The sequence below is a fragment of the Eriocheir sinensis genome, chromosome 59 (assembly GCF_024679095.1).
Source record: "Eriocheir sinensis breed Jianghai 21 chromosome 59, ASM2467909v1, whole genome shotgun sequence".
NCBI classification, from domain to species: Eukaryota; Metazoa; Arthropoda; class Malacostraca; order Decapoda; family Varunidae; genus Eriocheir; species Eriocheir sinensis.
In genome coordinates this window covers 2589475-2613164 of record NC_066567.1, presented here as the reverse complement: position 1 = coordinate 2613164, position 23690 = coordinate 2589475, and the positions used below count along the sequence as shown (strand labels likewise).

Below are 23690 nucleotides of genomic sequence, written 5' to 3'. Positions count from 1 at the left end.
GGCGGTAGGCCTTCATAGTAGGGCCTGATGGTCGGCCCCAGCCCGTTGTGATGCAGGCAAGTGTTTGGCGCCATCTTTACTTTTCATCATTTTCCGTTCTAGACCCCTGGTTGTATGATATAAATTGTTGAGGGTGTGTTGGAGGGTCATGCGACGCCGATCTAGCACAGTTTTTGTGCTATTAACACTTGTTCTTGCCTTGGAGCTGCCGCCGATACAAAGGCCTGGCTGGGGGGAAATCTCAAGCCACCTGTGACATCAAGATCAGGATCAAGATCGGGGCCGCGGGAAGTGAACGTAAACAACACCCTCCCGTGCCCGTGGTCGTGGAGCTCCTCCGAGAACAGCAGCCGAGCGCCCTCCCTCACCCACAGCCATCTTTTTGGGACGCAGCGTGAGTATGCCTTAGCGGAGTGAGGGTGTTGAGGACGCACGGGTAAAACTGACTGGGCAGTGTGGTGGACTAGGGAAACAAGGGCCTGAACGAGAGGAGGCTTGACATGCTATATCTCATTCATTCCTTCTGGTTATTGGGTCCCTTGACATGCTATATCTCTCTCATTCCTTCTGGTTATTGGGTCCCTTGACGTGCTATATCTCTCTCATTCCTTCTGGTTATTGGGTCCCTTGACATGCTATATCTCTCTCATTCCTTCTGGTTATTGGGTCCCTTGACATGCTATATCTCATTCATTCCTTCTGGTTATTGGGTCCCTTGACATGCTATATCTCATTCATTCCTTCTGGTTATTGGGTCCCTTGACGTGCTATATCTCTCTCATTCCTTCTGGTTATTGGGTCCCTTGACATGCTATATCTCTCTCATTCCTTCTGGTTATTGGGTCCCTTGACATGCTATATCTCATTCATTCCTTCTGGTTATTGGGTCCCTTGACATGCTATATCTCATTCATTCCTTCTGGTTATTGGGTCCCTTGACATGCTATATCTCTCTCATTCCTTCTGGTTATTGGGTCCCTTGACATGCTATATCTCTCTCATTCCTTCTGGTTATTGGGTCCCTTGACATGCTATATCTCATTCATTCCTTCTGGTTATTGGGTCCCTTGACGTGCTATATCTCATTCATTCCTTCTGGTTATTGGGTCCCTTGACATGCTATATCTCATTCATTCCTTCTGGTTATTGGGTCCCTTGACGTGCTATATCTCTCTCATTCCTTCTGGTTATTGGGTCCCTTGACGTGCTATATCTCATTCATTCCTTCTGGTTATTGGGTCCCTTGACGTGCTATATCTCATTCATTCCTTCTGGTTATTGGGTCCCTTGACATGCTATATCTCTCTCATTCCTTCTGGTTATTGGGTCCCTTGACATGCTATATCTCATTCATTCCTTCTGGTTATTGGGTCCCTTGACATGCTATATCTCTCTCATTCCTTCTGGTTATTGGGTCCCTTTCTGTTCCAACGCATCACGCAGACACCAGAGAAACACTTTGTGCCATTGTAAGCTGATGTATGGTGTTGTGATACAGTGAATTTATCGTACCCAACGGTTATGTTTCTCGCAAGACAGGGCGATATTACAAGACACCTTCGCTTCTCACATTATCTATTTCTAAAGGTCAAAGAGGGGGTCAATGGGTTCTAATGAGTGTTTCTACAGGTTCATGGTACAGAGGAAGGGTCACACTATCACCAGGATCATAGAACTACTACTGGAAATGCCCACAACTCCTACGAAAGCCCTGTCAAATTAGTGTTCTTGGGCGATGAAATGTTTTATAATATGACCCTTAAACCTCTCCAGGACAACTCCACAAACAGACACACAAACCACTTACCACTAATACAGCAGGGGTGCCGGGCTTTCCCCTCCAAGCACCTCCCAGCGTTACAACAATAATCCTAACAGGCCTGATAGTAATACCTAGTTGTAATCACTGTAGGAGGCACTTATCTTTCGAAGGGTTTCAAAAGAAGTGGTCTCTTGAAGTAAGTTCTGGAGGAGTCCTGTTGTCCTCGAGACTAAGTTTAATTCAGCACTGCCGCGAGTTAATATGGGGCGAAAGCGCTGAGGTGTTGTTAGCTTGAGAGCAGGTGGTGTTGTGGGCCAAAAGCCAACCACGTGGGTCTGAAGGGGTATTTTGAATTTCCCTCGCCAGATGTCGTGGCTTTCGATCGGTTAAATTATCCTTGCCGCAAGGGCAATTATTTATTATTTCATGAAAGGAAACACTGAACTATTGTTATTCCTTTCATAGTAAATGTGTTTAATCTTCAGGCAGTGAATACAGTGATACTGTCCCGGTCTGGGAGCCGATGAGCGAAGTATGTAAGTACCATCCAAGGCTTATTTGAGCTCAGACGATACTCTTAGTTGGCTTGAACTCTTGGCCCGAGACTAGTTCCATAAGGGAAATAGTTAATTTGTCTAATCCCCTTTTTAACTGACCTAATTCCTAACAATGGTGATTAAAATGAATAAATGTGGCAGTTTTTAGAAAGTTGTTCCATGTTAACATGCCATTTTTCCTTCACTACGACTGTTATGGGTCACTTTCAACTACACATGACACAGACACCAGTGAAACACTTTCTGCCAATACCAACTAGTATTAAGAACTTACTCAAACAAGACAAAATCATGGACAGTTTATATCTTTCACCTGGGAAGAATCGAGCACAGCCTGTGCTGGCGCTTGTCCATATTTCCATGAGAAACTGGCGGGTGGGGTAGTGGCAGCTACGGGGTTAGCCCCGCCCCACACCTCTGGATCTGGACAATAATGCACAGGGCACCCATTCAGGGGAATAACACGCATATTTATGTTGGCTGTTGGGGGGACGGGGGAGCCGAGTGTGCAGGGGAGGGAAGTGAATCAAGTGTTGGTGTGTTGTGGTGACGAGTGAGTGTGTTACATATGGTGACATGACACACCCCTGCCTCAAGCCCACTTTTATCTCAAAATGTTCACTAGTTTCTCCACTAATTTTGACACATGCAGATGCATCCTCATAGAAAGACTATTGCATTAAGCAGTCTTCATGTTTCACTTCCTAATTCTTCATTCATTTCCTTCCTTAGTCTCGTTTGCTTCTTATTCAACTACTTTCAGTCTTAGTAAGGAGCACAATTGTGTTCCCCGCATTACACAATGGTTTCTGAATCAACAGGAGAGCAGAAGACAATTCACTGTTGGTGAAATAACTGGAAAGGGAAAGGACAGTAGGAGGTATATTTGTATCATTGTGTTCTAGATACTGAGAGAGTAAGTGATCGAGTAAACAGAGAAATGTTGTCCATTGTCATAGATAAGGCTGAGTTGAGCAAAAAGATATTGGATAATGTGACAAGTATGCATGAAGACTCAAGAGAAAAATACAGACTAGAAAACTTTGAAACAAACTGAGCAACCAGCAAGAGAGGAGTTAGGCAAGGATGCATTCTGTCACCAGCCCTTTATAGTTTATACACGAAAAAACTAATACCAGTCAGGATGAAAACAATGAATGCCTGAGTGAGAGTTCATAATGACTAAGATAAGTATTTTGCTATTATGCAGAGGATGTGATAGTGATGAGTGAGGCAGCAAAGGTGGTTGAAGGAACAATAAAGGGAATGGATGTGTTGCTGCTGAACTGTGGGGAGACAATGGAACAGATGATTGCTGTTGTGAAAAATTATATTGGAGAGAATTGTGTACCTATTTTTTTTCATTACAGGAGCTGACCAAGTGGATAAGCTGTTGATTTGTGATCAAGATCAACCAGAGCAACGCGTGATGGATGTGCTTAATAAATCGCCAAATAAATGGACCATTGCAGAGTGTAAAAGATATCTAGAAGCTCATTCTGTGACATGTTTGGGGTGCACCGAGGAAGAACTTGTTGATTTGGTAAAAGAAGCCCTCCAGCACCCTGAAGTTCCTCAGAATGTAGAAGCTCTCTGTGGTGTTCAGACCAAAGAGGTGAGTAAAGACAGACGCACAGTTGTCATTGATGGAAAGCCGAAACTCATTCATTTTAATGAAACGGAGAGCAAACGTGTGCAGCCTGCCACGCACAGATGGTGGACGCGTCATGATGTACCTGTTTAATAAAAGAGGCTGGATTCTTCCGAGAGCAACAGCCTATGAACAAGAAGCAGGATATCTGCTCCATCTCAACCATCATATTAAGAATGTGAAGTGGAAGAAACTGGTTGGAAACATGTTCTACATAAAAGCAGAGTGTCTTCATGAGACTTCTCCTGATGAAGATCCATATTCTGTGAGGCTGCTCATGAGCGCAGGCAAAAACATTGAATCCAGCAGCTGTCAGTGTGCAGAATAAGTGTCATTTGATCGTTACAGTTTTCACAAATCAAGGTACGGCGCATTGTAATTGCATGGTATGTGCCATGCACGATTCCACCAAACCGTGCTGTCACTAATAATATAATGTATTAATTTCTATATTCATGGCATGAAACTGCAACCTCCTTGTCAATTTGGTGGTACATAATTTTATGCTTCAACAGAGACGATGGTGGCTGCAAGCACGCGGTGGCACTGATGTTCAGCGTGGCCGAGCCCTTCCCTTACATCTCCGACAAGCCTTTGTGTGGCAGTCTCCCCTGCAGATGCAGCAAGCCATGCAAGGCTACAGGTTCACTCAAACAAAATGTTATTAAGGCAAGGTATGTTTACTAAAAACAGCAGAATACAAAGAGAGGAACAGAGGAACCAGGAGAGGAATGTATTAGAATACTATAAAATACAGCCAAAGTTATTTCATAGATATGTCAACATCAAGCTGAAAAACAGAGAAGGAATAAGTAAACCTAAGGTGGATGGTGAAGAGTACGAGGATGTGGCAGCAATGGTGGAAGTGATGAAGGTTGTTTTCAGGCAGTGTTTACAAGGGAGAGTGAGTGACCTTGATGAACATGAAGGGAGAGAAGGAAATATGGAGCACCTGAAGGAAGGAAGGTCAGGACGTGAGGAAAGCACTAGAGTCAGCTGGTCTGTCAGGCTGGGCCTTGAGGGAGTGCAGTAAGCAATCAGCTGGTAAGATCCAGTGCATCACAGTGAGCTCACTAGCAGAAGGCGCGGTGCCAGCAGGTTGGAAACCAGCAGACGTTATACCAATTCACCAAGGGGGATGCCGCCAAGACCCTGGGAACTGCAGGCTAGTCTCTTTAACAAGTGTGGTAGCAAAGATCTGTGAAAGGCTGATCAAAGATGGGTGGGCCACCCGGAGAGGCAGAACAGGTTGACAGACAAACAGCATGGCTTTTGAGGAGGAAGATCTTGTACAACAGACTTGATGTGCATTTACTCATGAATGATTGACATACGTAGTGCAGGGAAGGGAAGGTTGGGGCTGCTGGGACTTATTTAGATCTACAGAAAGCACATGACAAGCGTCTGCCTCACAACCAAAAGGACTGGGGTTCGATTCCCCACCTGGGTGAAGATGAGTTGGGTTTATCATCTTTCACGTGTAGCCCCTGTTCACCTAGCAGTGAGTAGGTACGCAACGTAAGGTGAGGAGTTGTGACCTCGTTGTTGCGGTGTGTTGTGTGAGAGTGGTCTCAGTCCTACCCAAAGATCGGTACTATAAGCACTGCTCTTCCGTAGAGGAATGGCTGGCTGTCTCGAGAGAGACCCTCAGCAGACCAAGAGGTGAATTACACACATGCAATGCTCATTTCCTGTTTACCACAACTGGGTAAGTCCATGCAATGAGTGCCTTCGACAGGAGGAAGTGTGATGCCTTAGAGAAGGAAATTTTGGGGTTATGAGATTTTGTAGTCCCAATACATTCACCTAGGAAGCCAGGGAACTCATCATGGATACATTTACTTTATGGCTCAGTATTCAGTCATCATTGTATCACTTTGGCTGTTTTACTATTTCAGTACGACAGACTTTTAATATTATATTATTTCACAGGAGGAACAGAAATCTACCCCTGCCCAGGTCTCGCCATATCGACACCAGAAGAAGTAAGGAAAGACTTGCTGAAAATGTTGGAAGGAACGGATGCAGTCATGTGGCAACTCTTTAAGCAGCCGGAGGGGGAGGCAGCAGATCTCACCAACCCAGAGGCAGCCAACAGCCACTCAGGTAACACCAACTCAACCCCCCCCACACACACACACACACACACACACACACACACATATATTAACCAGGATCTGAATATGTTAACAGGGAAGTGGAATGAAAAAATACTCAACATTGCAACTATTCATTTATTTGCTTCAACTTTCGCTACTAACAATATAAGTGTTTTTGTACTCCTTTCAAACACCTCTATGTATAAATGAGTGACTAGTTTTGCTTCATTGTCTCATCCAGCATAGTTTACTTTCATCACAGAAGAATCATTAAACTTGTTCATGTTATTTTTGCATTACCCTGTTCTTCTATGCCCTATTCTGTGTTCAATTATCTAACCAAACGAAAATTGACATAGTAATTGACCACTTATAGTACTTGCAGTGTGTGTGTGTGTGTGTGTTTAGAGGCTTTGAATCAACACTTGGTTCCTGGTTGAGTTAGTTTACTTGTCTCTTCTTTCCCCAGCGAGCGACAGTGGCAAGCCGAGCAGCAAGAGGAGCAGACAGGAGGGGAAGAGGAGCAGCAGGGAAAGTACCACCACCACCTCCTCCTCCTCCTCCAGCAGCATCAGGAACAAGACAAGGATGCTGAGATGAGACAGGGCAGCAGAAGGAATAACTGAAGAAGGTGAGAGCCATTAATAGCAGTGGTATAGTAGTGATTTCAGCAGGAAGGAAAAGATGATTGGTGAGAGGAAGACTTGTGGTTATTTAAAGAAAAAATATTAGAGAAAGAGTGTGAAAGCTGATGGTTGTAATTATCTTTACTTATCAATATTTGCAGCCACTATGGAATCAGTTTTAGAGAACAACATTTGATCTTGTACATAAAATCCTCCTGAATATGATTGTTCCTTCAGATTTTACATAAAGTGCATTATATAAGGAAGGATTTGTAAAGGGGTAAGGACATTGTTATTCTCTGACCCACTCACCATAATTACTCAATTTTTTACCCTACTGAGTTTTGTAAATTGCTTTATAGTTGTACCATCATTGCTCAATCCAATGATGTCAACAAAAATGTATGATTTACCCACATTGTGTAAGCAGATGAGCTAAGTAAGAAAATATAAATATTTTCTGAACCTCGGCCAGTTGTGTTGGGCGACAGAGGAGATTTCATGCTGCCCACCAATCAGCAGCGTCCTTATCTACTTGTCTTGGGATCCAGTTTAAGTGAGTAGAAAATAGTAAGGCAGGTTTTTTTTTTGTCTACATGTGACTTACCTCATTCAGTGCCTGCAACATGTGTAAATATAAACAGTTAGACAGGAGGCATAGTAGTAAAGCATGTGATATATATATATATGGCAATTAACACTTTATTTTCACTTTCAGATCACTTGTGTGTGTGTGACACACACACACACACACACATGCACGCACGCACGCACGCACGCGCGCGCACACGCACACACACACACACACACACACACACAGAGAGAGATAATATCCCATCAGCATCAACAGTGATGACGAGGATGACCTGTTTGTCGATGGTGATGAATATTAACGCAACGTGTGGTCAGTTATTTACATTACTAATCCACCCATCATGATTACTGTCTATTTTTGTGTATTATGACTTTTAACATATCTACATGAACCCATATTGTATGGCAGTCTTTTCCTAATATCCAAATAAAATATTCATATATTTCTTCAATCTTCAGCGTTTCAACTTAAGTCCTTACCGTTGCTTCTCCTTAGTGTTGACTGAAGGTGGAGGCTATAAGGCCCACGTGGATCCTCAAACATTTCAGGTCGCACCCACCCACATTTGATAAGGCTTCCAAAGAGGCCTAGTGATAGCTTGACAAGGTTTTTGCAATATGAATGTAAAGAACCCTTGTGGCCTTTGGAAATATTTGAAAACAGAAAAAGTCTGCAAATACAGCTGTAAACAACAACAATAATGACGGAAATAGAGGCATAACAGATTCACGTGACATCCCACTCTCACCATGTCATAATAACTAAAGGTGGGATATGCAGTGTAAGGCAGTAGACTCGGCCTTTAGATAGCAGGGCCTTTGCTGGACCTGTTTGTGTACTAAGCCTTTTATAAGTAGAGAGTTGCGGAGGAAAGAGTGGGAAGTGTTTCTAGTATGTGAAGTAATGTAAATTTATTCACTGTGAGCTTGAGGTTGAATTTCAGGCTTCAGTGAAGGTCTTTTCAGCATTTAGTGAGACACTGTAGACCGAGTACATCTGGGAAAGTTATATTTGTTTGATTACTAAACCTAAATGTAGCAATCATTTTTCCTTGATTCAATTTTTCTTAAAAAATCAGCTCTGCTTCAACTCTAGAGCAGTTTCTATTCTTAATGTGTACAAACTGTGGGACACGCTTGCCAGTTTTCACACGCTGTTTAAGTTGGTATGCATTAGGGAAAGAAACTGCTCAAGGATTGAAATTTGAAGAAAAATTAAATTGAATAAAAATGAAAGGTTGTTACTTTTAGGGTTAATGAACCAATATAACTTTCCTACATGTACTCAATTTTCAAAAGAATGTTTTTTTCCTAATGAGAACACATCAGAATGGTGCACACTAAATGGTGAACACAGCTTAGTTAAAGGCCAAAATTCAACCTCCCGGCCACTGTGAACCTGTTTACATTACTTCTCATAATAAGAAACGCTTTCACTTTTTATTCCTGCAATTCACTGTCAACAGAAATCTTGAGTTGTATCAGGATTTTCTCTACTGACTGGATTGTGTAAATGATGCTCCCTTATATACACAGCTCGAGCATCTCTCAACACACTCGGCCACTGTTTGAGCTGGCTGATTAAAGGTAAAGCAGGCTGTGCAGGTGAAGTCACTAACACGTCTTTGTGTGAGCAGGAAACTAATAAGGTGGTATGTGGTGTGTGTGTGTGAGAAAGAAATGCTGTTGAGACTAAAGGGTTAGGGAAGGCGGTGGCTGAATGGATAGCGTGACGGCGCCACGTTCGCCTGCCAGTCATCTGTTTCCCGTCACCTGTGGAGCGTCATCAGCGCCAATGCAACAACGAGTCAAGGCACCTTCAAGACGTCTGGGAAAAAAAAGTAAATGAGAAAAAAATAATCGTTTAAATGTGTAAGGAAAATAATTATTTGATCCAAACCACAACAAAAATAGGAAAACGAAGTCAAAAAAATAACCGCCTGATCAGATGACGGAAAAAAACATTTGAAGAGAAAACTAAAATATAAAAAAAATATCCAGGTAAGTTTAGTAACCCACTGGCAGATATATGAATTTAATTAGCACCCTCTTATGAAACACCTGGACTAATGAGGTTTGTGAAGGCCCGGGTGGACGTGGGAGAGGGCGAAGGGGCGAAGGTTGAGAGGAGGAGGAGAAAGATGGATGGGAAAGGCAGGGGAAGAAGAGTTAAGTAGAAGGGGGAAGCGTACGAAGAGGGAAAGGAGTGTAAAGAGAAAAGGGGGGGATGGAAGGGGAGGGGAAAAAAAAACGATGTCGATGCTCCCAAATGCGAAAAGCAGAAGATCGAAATAAAAGTTCAAGTTCAAGTAAAGACAAAGTAAAACTGAGTAGAGACGGAGAAGAATAACGTAACAGCCTGATAGGGTCGTATTTTAAAACATTTCGTCGCCCAAGTTCACATATTTGACAAGGCTTTCGTAGGAGCTATAGGCCTTTCCAGGGGTAGTTTTATGACCCTGGTGGTAGTTTGACCCTTCTTCTGTGCCATGAACCTTAAAAACACTCATGACCTTTAGAAATAGTTGATGTGAGAAGCGATTGTGTCTTAAAATACAGCCCTTAAGCTCTTCGTGTTCAACTTATTGTAGAAGAGAGCAGAGTGGACAAAGGATATGCAAAATAATCTTACTGTTGTTCTTATTCAATTCTCATTCTTCTGATGTATTTCTTCTTCTGTCTCCTGTTCTCCTAATTCGTGTTTCTCTTCTTTTTTCTTCTTGTTCGTCCTTTTCTTTCTTTTCTTCCTTTTCTTTTTCCTTTTCTTCTTCCTCCTCTTTCTCATCCTGCAAAAGAAGTAGTAGTAGTAGTAGTAGTAATAGTAGTAGTAGTAGTAGTAATAGTAGTAGTAGTAATAGTAGTAGTAGTAATAGTAGTAGTAGTAATAGTAGTAGTAGTAATAGTAGTAGTAGTAATAGTAGTAGTAGTAGTAGTAGTAGTAGTAGTAGTAGTAGTAGTAGTAATGATAAAAATAATGACTTCACAAACAACAAATATGAGATAATTATTTTCATCTACGTTCTTGTCATCGCCTTTATTACATCTTTCCTATCTCTTCTCTACTTCCTCGTTCACTTCCTTCCTTCCCACCTATAATATCCTAAATTCCTCCTTCAACTCTATTCTCTCTTTCTTCCCATTCCCTCCCGTCCTTCCTTCCTTCCTTCCTCTGTACATTCCTCTACTATAATTCCTACATTACTGCGTGCCTTCCTTCCTTCCTATCTTCCTATCTTCCCTCCTCCTCCTCCTCCTCCTCCTCCCAAACCTGTTCTTCTCGCCCTAATAGGAAGAAGGAAGGACACGTGAGGTTAAAAAAAATCTGGCCACGTGAGAGAGAGAGAGAGAGAGAGAGAGAGAGAGAGAGAGAACATTCGACACTTCACATGATTAAATTCGAAAAAGACAATTTATTTGTTTTGTTTCTTTTTTCTTTTTCTCTATTATCTTTGTGTTTTGTTTTAGAGTAGCAGAGAGAGAGAGAGAGAGAACCCGGACCAAATTAATATTACATCTGTTTTCACTCGCTGCATACCATTCTCTCTCTCTCTCTCTCTCTCTCTCTCTCTCTCTCTCTCTCTCTCTCTCTCTCTCTCTCCTTTCTTCCCTAATCACTCAATGTCTATTCGCAGATATTCCTCTAAGTTACGTTCAACCATCACAAACATTCGCTATACAAACAAACACACTAGCACACAAACACACCCTTGAACACTGATATAGGGACGAAAAAGTCTAGAATCGCACCCAACAGCCCTCGCGTTTAGAACAGGGTCTGATGACGTCACGGTGACCTCGAGAGCTGATTGGCGGAGACGGGGCGAGAGGAGGGAGATCAGGGGTTCCTATTGGTGGATTCCGTCGTGCCTCTCGCCGCCTGTTCTCTGATTGGTGGAGGCGAGGGGCGTGTTGGTAGACGAGGGCAGTGGGTAGATGGAGATAGCAGTAGTAGTAGTAGTAGTATATAGTAGAAATAGTAACAACAACAACTACAACACTCCCAAGCTTAACCAACGCACCCATCACCACACACACACACCAAGGTTAGCTACACACAAGGGTCGCAGTCATCGCCTCACTGACAACCCGCATCACTTCTTAGACAACGAATTCTTCCCATTGTTTAATCAGTTCTCCGCTTTTGGCCTTTCCGAGGACCATCAAGGCGCGGCGCAAACCCAATACGTTCATAGTGTGTGCAGGGAGTAATGAAGAAGAGGAGGAGGAGGAGGAGGAGAGAACAGGGTAGGGCTGGAGTAGAGGGAAAGGAAGTTAGATTTAAGAAAGGGAGGAAAAAAGGGAAGAGGAGGAGAAAAGAACAGGGTGGATGGAGAAGTAGGAAAAGGAGGAGTAGACGTAGCTGAAACAAAGAAAAAGAGGAGGAGGAGGAGAAGAAAACAAGGTGAAGGAGAAGTAGGAGAAGGTGTAGGAGGAACTGGAGCAAGGAAACTAGGAAAAAAAGAAAAGAGGAGAAAAGAAGAAGTGGAACATGAAGATGGAAGAGGGGGAAAAAGAGTAATTAGAAGAAGGAAAAGAGGATAAAGGGAAGGAGGAGGACAGGGACGAGGAGAAGGAAGACAAGGAGAAGGAAGACAAGGAGGACGAAGAGGAGGATGAAGAGGAGAAAAATCACCCCGCTGCGCCACATATCTCGGCCCCCAAACGCGCCACACTTGCCACATCACATACGCCACACACATTCCAGATAATTGTAATAGGTGGAGGGGGGGGAGGGGGGTGACAGTCTTTTCTTGTACTTTATTTTTTTCTATGTTCTCTTTTCTTTATGCCGCAAATACTCTCATGTCCTATATACTACTACTACTATTCTTTACTAATCTCTCTCTCTCTCTCTCTCTCTCTCTATCTATCTATCTATTGAGTCACGTACCTTTCTTCCATCTTCTCCACCATTTCTTCCTCTTCTTCTTTATTCATTTCCTCCTTCACCTCTTCGCTACCTCCTTCTCTATTTTTCTTCTCCTTCGTCCTTCTTATTCTTCACCTTCACCCTTCCCCTTGGCTTTCTCTCTGTGTCAATGTCGTGTGTTAGTCTTATTGTTGTATAACTCTTCCTCGCCTCCTACACAGACCCTCGAGCACCCCACCATAAAAATTTTGTTGATTCATCAAAAAAAAAATGCATTGTGTGGATGCCGCCTTGAGCCAGTTTGAGTCTTTACTTGTCCTTCGTTTCCCCTCTGTCTCTGCCATGAATTTATACACTTCAAGTGATATTTCTTCACACGCAATGTAGAGCCACGTCAAACATACCTCTGATTACCTCACAGCCCACTGCCTCCTCCCCGAAATCAAACACCTTCCCACAAGTGCCACACGCGTCATTAATATTGTTGTCCGATGTGCTGGCGTTGCCCTTTACTAAACAATATACCTTGCAACCCCTATTGACACCAGTATGATAACTCTGTTTCATGGTAAACCTTCACATCTGTGCATGTGTCACATAACAGCATTCTTTGTTCGCAGTAACAAATTGCAGTTGTGTACGGTCTCCACCGATAGCCTGCAAACGATAGCACTCTCTTGACCTTGGACCTTGATCAGTGTTGCGTTACTGCTCACCGCGACATGGGCGTTCCTTAGACTTAACACTTGTCACGATCACCAAACACTCGTATTACCGCATTACCATCAACACCTAGTATACGCAAGTGTTTCCTTAACTCATCAAATCGTCACGATCACCAATCATTCACATTACCATCAACACCTATCAAACGCCTGTATTACTTGTCGTTACACTTAAGATAACTTTATTATCACATTGAGTACGAAATACAACATGAACTTTGTTTTGGCATTGAGCTCATCCATTCTCTAAAAATACATGTTTTGCATTGAAGATCCTAAAAACAGAACATTATTCACAATATCATACCAGTCATTAACTTTATACACTTTACAAGGTTATATTTATTTATACAGTTAAGTCCTTAGATGGTTGTACAGTTTTATACTCTTTGGAACACAAGAATTTTTTAAACCTACTTGTGTGTTGCTAGGGAGTGCTAATCTCCTGCCTGATCTAAGAAAGGTACAGTGACAGTTCAGTGGGTGATTTATATTGTTCATAATCTTATCTACCTGTTTCATTACATTGTTATTGTACAGTTCATCTAGTGGTACAGTTTTTGCTTGGAGTCTACTGGCGGTCTTTACAATCTTCTTCAGTTTATTCTTATCTTTACATGTTATTTTTCCATACCATAATGTAATTGTGAAACACAGGATCGATTCTACTATGGATTTATAGAATAGGGATAATATTGTTTGGTCAATGTGAATGTTTTCCAGTACTCGTAAGAAATGAATACGCTGTTGACATTTCTTGTAGGCGTGTTGTGTATTTGAGGACCCTGTTAGTTTGACATCAATCATTATGCCCAAGTACTTATATTCATGAACTCTTCTCCTCCTCCTCCTCCTCCTCCTCCTCTTCTTTCTTCTTCTTCCTCTCTATCATTACCAAGAGGAATCTGAAAATGTTGCTGCCGTGGGCTGTAATTGTGATTTCTGTGGTGGGGACGCTGGCAGTGAATGTAAACATCCAGTACGACCGTGCTGCCCTCCTCGCCCTGCGGCCGCCACTGGACTCACCGCTGCCAACTCGATTCCTGAGCAGTGTGAAGTATTTAGATGAGTTGCAAGACAACTGTGATGTACACCATGCCTACGAAGAAGCACCGGGAAGAATACACCGTAAACGAAGACGAGGAAGACGTGTTGGTGTGCGGGTACGGCTGAGGAGGCGGGGTATGCGGACACCACTAGCGACCATAACTTTTGGTAATGTACGTGATTGATTGATTGATAGTTTATTGTTGCAGGTAAACAACAAGGGAGAAGGGAGGAACATGCCATCCCAACCCCCAGGCAGTACAGAGTGTGTTCCATACGAAACAAAATCGGTGAGTTGTGTGCGAACTGCAAATATATACAGGAATACAGGGATAGTGCAGTAATCGCCTTGACGGAAACATGGCTGCAAGATCAAGATGCAGATAGTACTATGAACATAGATGGTTTTGTGCTGCTGCGATCCGACAGGAGAGGTGTTGACAAGGAGCGGGGGGGGGGGGGTCGCAGTGTACGTGAACTCCCACTTCGATGGTTGGTGCAACACTGCGCGTCGCATTGAAATGGCAATAGCCCACCAGTGAGTTCATTGCGCTGCATCGTGTTGAAAACCTTGTTTTTCAACACGCCCATTCAACACTGCGCGCATCATGATGCATAGTGTGGACGGGCCTTAATGAGCGTTGGTGCTCACAGGTGAACGTCAAGGAAAGTCACTCTATGAAAGATATTGAATACTTAATGGTATCATGTAGACCGTTTTACCTTCCACGGGAATTCGGCAAGGTTTATCTATTTATCGTGTACATTCCCCCGGATGCTGATGAATCGGCTGCAGCTGAAATCTTAGACGATAGTGTTACCAAATACGAGAATGAATGCCCGGAGAGCGTCAGAATAATTCTGGGCGACTTCAATCACTGTAACTTTCAGCAAAAGATACCTACGTATGTAATATGTTGTTTTGTGTTCCGGCGTATAAACATGTGTTGAAAAGAGGAAAATGATGGGACGATGAAAGCAAAATGAGGTTCCAGGCAGGAAGCTCCTGGAGACAGGCGCCTCATTCTGGCGCCCGACGCATCTGATTGGCTGTTCAGCAGCGCGTCTGTGATTGGTTCACTTCGCCTCCCATCTCTCTCTAGCTCTCGATGACGTCATTTGTAAACAAAACCTGGCGGGATATCATAGCAGAGACTGCTCAACATAGACTCATTCATTTCCCGGCTAATATCATTGTCTCCTTAGACATTTACATTACTCCACATAGTGTGATGCAGTGCCTACACGTTCTACAGTAGTAATACCACCGCGGCACCGCCACAACGGTAGAGAGGGATGACCTGATGCCGCTATCCCGACATGGTATACCTCCACCACAGCCTGTAACAGTGGCTGTTCATCTTCACCCACACCTGGTAAGAATGATATCATTTTGTTTCAAGTGGGGATAGACAGGGTATGAAAGAATTAGTGGAATATAAAATCAGTTAAGAATGTATGTAGTAAAACTTATAACATGACTGGCTGACCGCCTTGCTATATGCGTTTTCTTATTACCACCGCAATTTTAGTATATGTACCGCCGAAGCAAATTAGGTAGGAATAAAAATAGCAAGGCTGACACTTGTGCATGAAACTTTGCTGCTGTAGGTACTTCCGCCAGAGGTTTCGCCACCTATAGGTGTTCGATCGCGCATTAGTTTCGGTACCTAATCATCTCATTTGAATATGCTAATCCCGACTTCATGAAGATTAATTTATCTTGAATCAGGCGGGGTAGTGCAGCTCCCCACACGCAGGAGAATGTCAGATTTAACTGGTTGAGGATAGCCTTAGTTTAACTGGTTGGAGTGCGAACACCAGCTGGTGACGAAACCTCTGGATAGCCGAGAGAGAGAGCTCTGTCGTAAATGAATGTAAACAATACACGATTTTCTCTTCTTGGGTCAAAAAAGGTACTGTGACGTTAGGTTAGCTTAGGTTAGGTTAGGTTAGGTTAGGTTAGCAACCTGTCGGGGGTCCAGGGCGCAGCCCCGTTAGGTTAGCAACCTGTCGGGGTCCAGTTAGGTTAGGTTATAACCTGTCGGGGTCCAGGGCGCAGCCCCGTTAGCAACCTGTCGGGGGTGGGCTATCACTCATATGCCTCCCCCAAAACCCAGATTCCCACAGTTCCCAAGTTTGCTGGAGGGATTGGGGGTAGAATGACTTATTATAAACAATTACATGACTTTTAAAGGAAGGTACCTACCTAGTGACTCAGCACTCATGTTTACTTAACAAATTCCAGTCGTTCACCACTGTCTGTGAACCACTATCTACCTATGTGTGCCCTGCATCTAAGTTTTTCCAGCTTATACCCATTAGGTACCACTAGTCCTGTCCTGGCTACTAATTCTTATTACCTTTTTTTTATCAGTGTTTCCTTTATTAATTCCTTTTACCCAGTATCTTGGCCTTATTTTTAGCTATAATACACTATTCCTTGGGGCGTAGGTCACTACTCACTTGAAGTCCCAAGTCCTCACACTATATGACCTCCCTATGGTAGTGCAATTTAATGTGTAGTCTACAGGCCTATTACCTACCTACCTACCTTTACAGAGGTTTCACACCGTGGCGTTTGCACAAGAGGTTTTGCTACCTAACAGGGATTTGGTTTAATACAGTGTGGTTTCGATACCTGCACGTTTCTCTTTATAGATGATTCGATAATGGAATGTTTAGACTTATCTTACCATAACTCTTCCTCTTTCTTGTGTGACTTGATGTGCTAGGCAACTTAAGCCATATAGTAGTACTTTGGTATAGCTGGGTCAGGATGACCCTGGGTCTCTAGGCATGTCCATTGTCACGGTGGGACATAGGTGTAGAGCACCAAGATACCTAGTCCCATGATATGGGCCAGAAACCCCGATTTACACATGGTACCCATCACTGCTAGGTGGGCACAGGCTTAGGGTACTGAAAAACACCTAAGAAATTTTGCTCCACCCAGGAATTGACATGGGATTGCTCAGTTGTGAAGCAAACACGCTACCATTATGTCATGGAGCACCCCAAAGCTAAGTAGAGACAATGGATATGACCTAGAATAATGTAACAGTAAAAATAGGTATAAGTAAATAATAAATAAATCCACCCCTAACTTCCCTGTATCTCTTTCTAGCTAACCAACCCTCTAAAAATTTAAGGGTAGTTTTGCTTAAATATTTTGTCGTATTATAACTGGGTTCAAGTCATTTAGGCCGTGATCCCTTTAGGCTGAGAGTCGTTTAGGCCATGATCCGTTTAGGCCGAGTTGTTTATGCCGAGAGTCATTTATGCTATGATCCCTTTAGGCTGAGAGTCATTTAGGCTGTGATCCTTTATGCCAAGTGTCGTTTTGGCCATGATCTCTTTAGGCCGAGAATCATTTAGGCCATGATCCCTTTAGGCTGAGAGTCGTTTAGGCCATGATCCCATTAGGCCGAGAGTCATTTAGGCTGTGGTCCCTTAAGGCCGAGAGTTATTTGGGCCGTGATCTCTTTAAGCTGAGAGTCGTTTAGGCTGTGATCCCATTAGACCGAGAGTCATTTAGGCCGTGTAATGCACATTAATTATCTAGCTAGAAAATAACAGTATATATATAGGTTGTCCCATGAGTTAAGACACATGCTTACTTTCTTGCTTTATCAAGATATGTTACAAGTTGGATCTCCCAAACTCGGCATGGCTGGGACCAGAGGCGTGCAGTATTGGAAATCCAACCTGTAATTCAGGCTATTCCATGACAAAAGCAATTTATGTATGCTCATTTGATCTCCAACTTGCCAAGAGTTAGAAATCTATTGTATGAGTATGTACCTTATGAACTATTAATATTGTACTACATTACTAATAAATACTGCACATGCATTTCGGCACTTTCTTTCAAAATGTTGTGGTACAGTATAAATTGATATTATTCATATCATATTTAGTAAATATGGTAAACGAGTATGAAATGTGCAAGTTCACCTTTTAGCTCTTCCTATAATCACGACTGTAATTATGATTAATACAGCAAGTAATTGTAATCATAATCAATTACATCTAATTTTATTGTATTCTTAATCGTAATTGTGAAAATATGAAGTAATTATAATAGTCATCAATTGCATAACATAGGTAATTGCCCCATGTCTGTTTATTAGTATTTACAGTAATTTCTGCATGCTAGATTATTTACCTTTGCTGCTGTTGTAACTTTGGGCTATAGGAGCACACCTCTCCTTGATCTTCTGGTACCAGGGACTCTGAATGTTTTTGAATCCTAGAAACGCCCCTACTTACAACATCATCCATATAGATACCAATTTATTACAATTACTATAATAATTTCCATTTCTATTACAGTTAAGTTTGCAGGAATGAGTCAAGGTGGTAGCTGGCCTGTTTTCAGTATCTAATTATCATAACTGCCTCTAAATCTATGTAGCTACACTTCTTGTACGCATGATCAGAGACAGTGATTGAGTTTAACTAATGCCAGTATGTTTTACATTTTATAACTTATTTTTCTTTACTAAGTAAGATATTTCTTTCCAGGTATGATTACACAAGGGATCGAACATGACATAATTTTTGACAGAGTGCGGTAGTCAGCAGGCAGTAATCGAATGTCTTTCTTAGAAAAGAAGGATATAGATAATATTTGTGTTAGGTATGGATTGAATAAAACCCACAGCAGACACTCTGATGACAGCACAAGTGTACGATTAATTGTTAAAGAAATGCAGGATGCCAATGAAGTCTTGTATTTCAAAGATCAAGGAGATGTAGATTCAGATAATCCTGAAATACCATCCAAAGAATTTGTATTAGGTTTTATGAAAGGGGGACAAGAATTAATATTTTCTACCCAGATGAAATCTTGTGACAAGATACAGGTATGCATGGATTCAACTCATTGCATTAGCCAATATTCAGGATTCCAGTTAACCACATTAATGATTCTTACTGATCTCAATAAAGGTTTCCCAGTAGCTTTCCTTATCAGCAGCAGTGTAAATACCAGTATTCTGAAGGCTTTCTTAAATTCAGTGAAAAAACGTATGGGTCAAGTCAGAGCATATACTTTCATGAGTGATGATGATCCAGTTTTTAGAAATGCTTGGGATGCAACCATGGGTAGAGATATGAATTTACCTGTTAAATATATCAACTGTAGCTGGCACACAGACAGGTCATTCAGAAAGAATATTGCATCCAAGATTAGTGCACCATTCATGGAAAAACTATCAGTTTATCAAATGGTCAGAGTTCTCATGGATGAACAAGAAGAAAATGAATTTCACAAGCAATGTAAGGGTTTTCTCAGCTATTTGTTAGAAGCTGGTTTTGAAAGATTTCATGATTATTTCAAAGAAAATTATCTTTGTGAGAACAGAATTCAGTTATGGCCACAGTGCTATCGTGAGGGTGCAATTCTAAACACAAACAATCATCTAGAGAGCATGCATAGACTTTTGAAATATGTATATTTGAAAGGTAAAAAAGTTAAAAGATTGGATTACACAATACTAGCTTTAAATAAAATGGTGAAGGAGAAACTTTTTAAGAGAATGGTAGACTTGATGAAGAAAAGAACTGGAAAACCTTTCAGAGAGAGACATGAAAAAGGCATGAAGCTCGAAGTTACTCAGGAAGATCATGGCCTTTTTACTGTGTCCTCTGAATCTTTTGAAAATAAGCTTTATGAGATACAGACAAATAATCCTACTTGTGAAGTATGTAGGGAAAGGTGTCCAGACTGTCATGTCTGTAAATGCATGTATGTGTGCACATGTGATGACAATGCTAAAGGTATGAAGAACATATGTAAGCATATACATGCAGTTGCAGAATTTTTAAGAAATAAGTCACAGATAGCTAAACCAAAGTTGCCAACAGAAGAAATTGAAAAGATCCATGATGTTGTAAGTAATGAGGAAATAGCCAAACCTAAGGTGTCAACAGAAGAAATTAATATGATTCATGATGTAAGTAATGAGGAAACCTATGATAGACAAGTTGTGAAATACCAGGAACAATTGAAAAACAAAATTATGTTACAGCTTCTCCCAAAATGTAGTGAAAGTAAGGACCTTCAAGTTTTGAAAACTGCTAATAGCTTGTTGTGTAAGTTAATTGCAACATTAGATGCTAGTTATCCACCAAACAACAGTAACTGGCCTGTGGATGTGACAACTGTTTCAGAGCCAGGTAATAAAAAGTGTGTTAAGCAAGACCGGTTGTATTCGACAAGGAAGAGAAAACGAGAAAATATAGGTATGTGCTTAAAAAAGCCTAGTTCAAAAGCAAGATTAATAATTGGGGAGAGTCTTGCAAAGTCTGAGTCTGATGTAAGTGTTCCAGTACTATCAGAAGGTAGAATAGACGATGAACATAGTTATTGAGGTATTAAGGTCTAAGGTGTGATCGAAAAATGTGTCAAGTTAAAGGTGTACCTATCTCATGTCTTTCTACCATAGTCCACAAAATTTTCCGTAACCCTTTGTATTAAAAGCAATGCTAGTGTATCAAGGTAAAAAAAAAAGTAGATGCTTTTGTCTTATGTATTGAATCCTATGTCCACTGAGTGGTCTGTTTACTTTAATGTTTGAGGATTATTATATTAACCAAAGCTGGGTATACTTGTATGTAGTATGTAATTCTGATATGTGTCTGATATGTGGTTTTGGCACTGGCCAAAGGGAAAGGATAGTGTCAAGGAAAAGTCGTAGATGCTTTTGTATTATGTATTGAGTCCCATGTCAGTGAGTGGTTTCCTTACTTAAATTTATTTTTGAGGATTCGGTATTATCTCAACCAAGGCTATACGTACTTGAATGTACCATGTTCTTCTGGAATGTGTCTGATATGTGGCCTTTGCCTCTGGCCAAAGGGAAAGGATAAAACAACCTATTAAAAATGAGCATGTCAGGATTGTCATCGCAATTAGCAAAAGTTTTTGTTACATAAGGAGTTTGTAAATATATCATTATTGATGACGCCTTGTTATAATTTACCCCTATTATGCACAACTTACCTCTCCCCAGCCCCACTATATCTTCTATTTCATACACCTAGTTCATTCGGTAATGTATCTTCCATCTGTTTAGGTAGAGGTGTATGTGTGCAGCACGCCTTAGATAGGGAGAAATGGAGAATGTGCCAGTCACAGAAAAAGAGGTAAGTATTAAGTATTTCAACACCCTCTTTTCTGGACGAAACTAATTTTTTTACGGTAGATTTTGGCTTGTTTTTAATTAATCCACCACTTGTTTTTGGCGCAAATCAACCAAATTTTTTTTATTCCCCCCAGAAACTAATGTGATTTACACCAAAAATAACTAGTAGTACTGTACATCTCCTTCGCTGTCAGGCTTGTCAGCTGAGTTTTGTTTACAAATGACGTCATCGAAAGCGAGAGGGAGAGATGGGAGGCGAAGTGAACCAATCACAGACGCGCTGCTGAACAGCCAATCAGATGCGTCGGGCGCCAGAATGAGCCGCCTGTCTCCAGGAGCTTCCTTACAGGCATGCTTTGAGAGCACGGACTGGTCTGTTCTCATAGAAAACGGGGCGAGTATCAACACCAACGTAGACATTTTTAGCTCGTATTTTCAATTTTGTTTAAATCTGCTTGTGCCTACAAAAGTAATTAAGATATACCCCAATAACAAACCCTGGGTAAATAAGGAATTGAAAGCCATCCTTAATGAAAAACGAAGATTTGTGGTAAACGGTGATCGGACGGGACAAAATGCAGTGCAAAAACAAATCAATAAGAAAATAGCTGATTCAAAATACACCTACAAGAAAAAAGATTGAGGAGCTGTTTAAAACGAATAGTACAAAGGATGTATGGAAAGGATTGAAAACTATGTGGATATAATAAAAGGCTAAATACACCCGATCCGGAAGACATTAATACTTGTGTTGACCAAATGAATTCCTTCTTTGCTAGGTTTGAGAGATATGATTTTAGCGAGGAGTGTAGTGATGAAATGTTAGCTACTCGGAACAGAACAGATGAAAGGATTTTAATAACTGAGGAACGTGTACTTCAATCCCTGAAGCCGATCAGAGTCGACAAGGCCACGGGGCACTCAAGTGTTGGGCAGAACAACTTTTAAATCTTTTTATAGGAACTTATTGTAATACGGAGCTCTAGCCACAAAGAATTTCAATTTGTATGCATTGCTATGTTGTAAACTGACAATAAAGTTATCTATCTATCTATCTATCTACCAAGAGCCGCATTCATTTTGTTAGGAAAAATTAAAGTACGATATTTGAAGCTTTCCATTGGTTCGTTTTTTTTTTTTCTACAATTTGTTTACATGTCTTTCCTTATCATTTTCTCTCTCCTTCTTTTTTATTTCCGTGTCATATTTTGTTCTACTTTTTTCATCCTTTCTTATCGTTATTATTTGTCTGTCTGTCTGTCTGTCTGTCTTTTCTCATGTTCCTGTCGGGTTAGGTTACAGACAGCCATCTCTCTCTCTCTCTCTCTCTCTCTCTCTCTCTCCTGCGGTATACATTTTTAAGGCTTCTTCGTCTTCCTAATCCTTGAAGAAAACCAAAGAGGCGACGACGGTTTGCAAGCGTAAAAATAAAGTTACGCAACACAAACGAGACGAAAGATAAAGAAAACGTAACATTGTGAAAACGGAACTTGAGGGAAAATGGGAGGAGGGTGAAAACGTTTTTTGAGAGAGAGAGAGAGAGAGAGAGAGAGAGAGAGAGAGAGAGAGAGAGAGAGAGAGAGAGAGAGAGAGAATGGGAAACAAAGTGAGTAAAATAAAATAAAAACGTATCAGTAGAATAAGTAGGTGCGTAGAGACAGATAGGCAGGCAAATAGATACATTATATAGATACAGTAACATGTAGACTGATAGATAATACATAATAATAGATATGCAGATAGATATATACATTAGAAAGGGATTTTATAAAGGGCAAATAGATAGATACATTATATAGATAGAGTAACATGCAGACTGATAGATATGTAGATAGATACAGATATAGATAGAAAATAAGAATGCAAAATATTAAGTGATAGAGACCGATAGATGTTATAGACAAATGGAAGTAAATATTAGGTATGTGAATAGACAGACACAAATAAATGCAGGAACAGACACACATAATCAGATGTATTAAGACGATAACAAGATATGAGGCTCCTTGATTCACATATTTTTCGGCATCATTTGAATAATTAAAAAAAAATAATGTTTGGTATATCACTTTTTTTACCTCCTCCTCCTCCTCCTCCTTTTCCTTCTTCCTCCTCCTCCTTTCTCCTTCCTCTTTCTTTTCTCCCCTTCTTCCCCCTTTTCTTTATCCTCTTTTCCCTTTCCTGCTCTTCTTACTCCTTTTCTCCCGCCTCCTCTTACATTTCTTCATCTTCCTCCTCCTCCTCCTCCTCCTCCTCCTCTTCCTCCTCCTCATCATCATCATTCTTATTGTTATTTTCTTTCTTCCTCTTCTTCAGCTAGACAGACGGACATAGATACAAAAAAGGTAAAAGAAGGGATAAAAGAATACAATATGACGGGAGAAGAACAATCATAATAAAATCGCATCGACCGTTATTTGGTTGCGTCAGACAGTGTGAATGCCGAGTATATTAGAGAACACTAGAGCTGGCAACCACGTATTGAGCCAGTCAGTTTTCTGCAGCCTGCCTTTTGATGTTTCCAGGTTTCTTCCTCCTCCTCCTCCTCCTCCACCTCCTCCTCCTCTTCAACGCTACAAGAATGCTAACACATCTATTGTTGACTTAT

At 41.3% G+C, this 23690-nt stretch overlaps 1 long non-coding RNA gene across 4 annotated transcripts; it reads left to right on the top strand.

The window, feature by feature from the left end:
• The first annotated feature begins 200 nt into the window (after positions 1–200).
• On the top strand, positions 201–6694 carry LOC126985366 (uncharacterized). Of its 4 annotated transcripts, none has more exons than XR_007738652.1 (5): positions 201–394; positions 3690–3934; positions 4486–4644; positions 4856–6076; positions 6539–6694. It is a non-coding gene; the product is annotated as an uncharacterized LOC126985366 (long non-coding RNA). The 4 variants fall into 4 exon arrangements; XR_007738651.1 differs by having other exon boundaries at positions 204–394; positions 4486–5678; positions 5903–6076; XR_007738653.1 differs by having other exon boundaries at positions 208–394; positions 5588–6076.
• The last annotated feature ends 16996 nt before the right edge of the window (positions 6695–23690 follow it).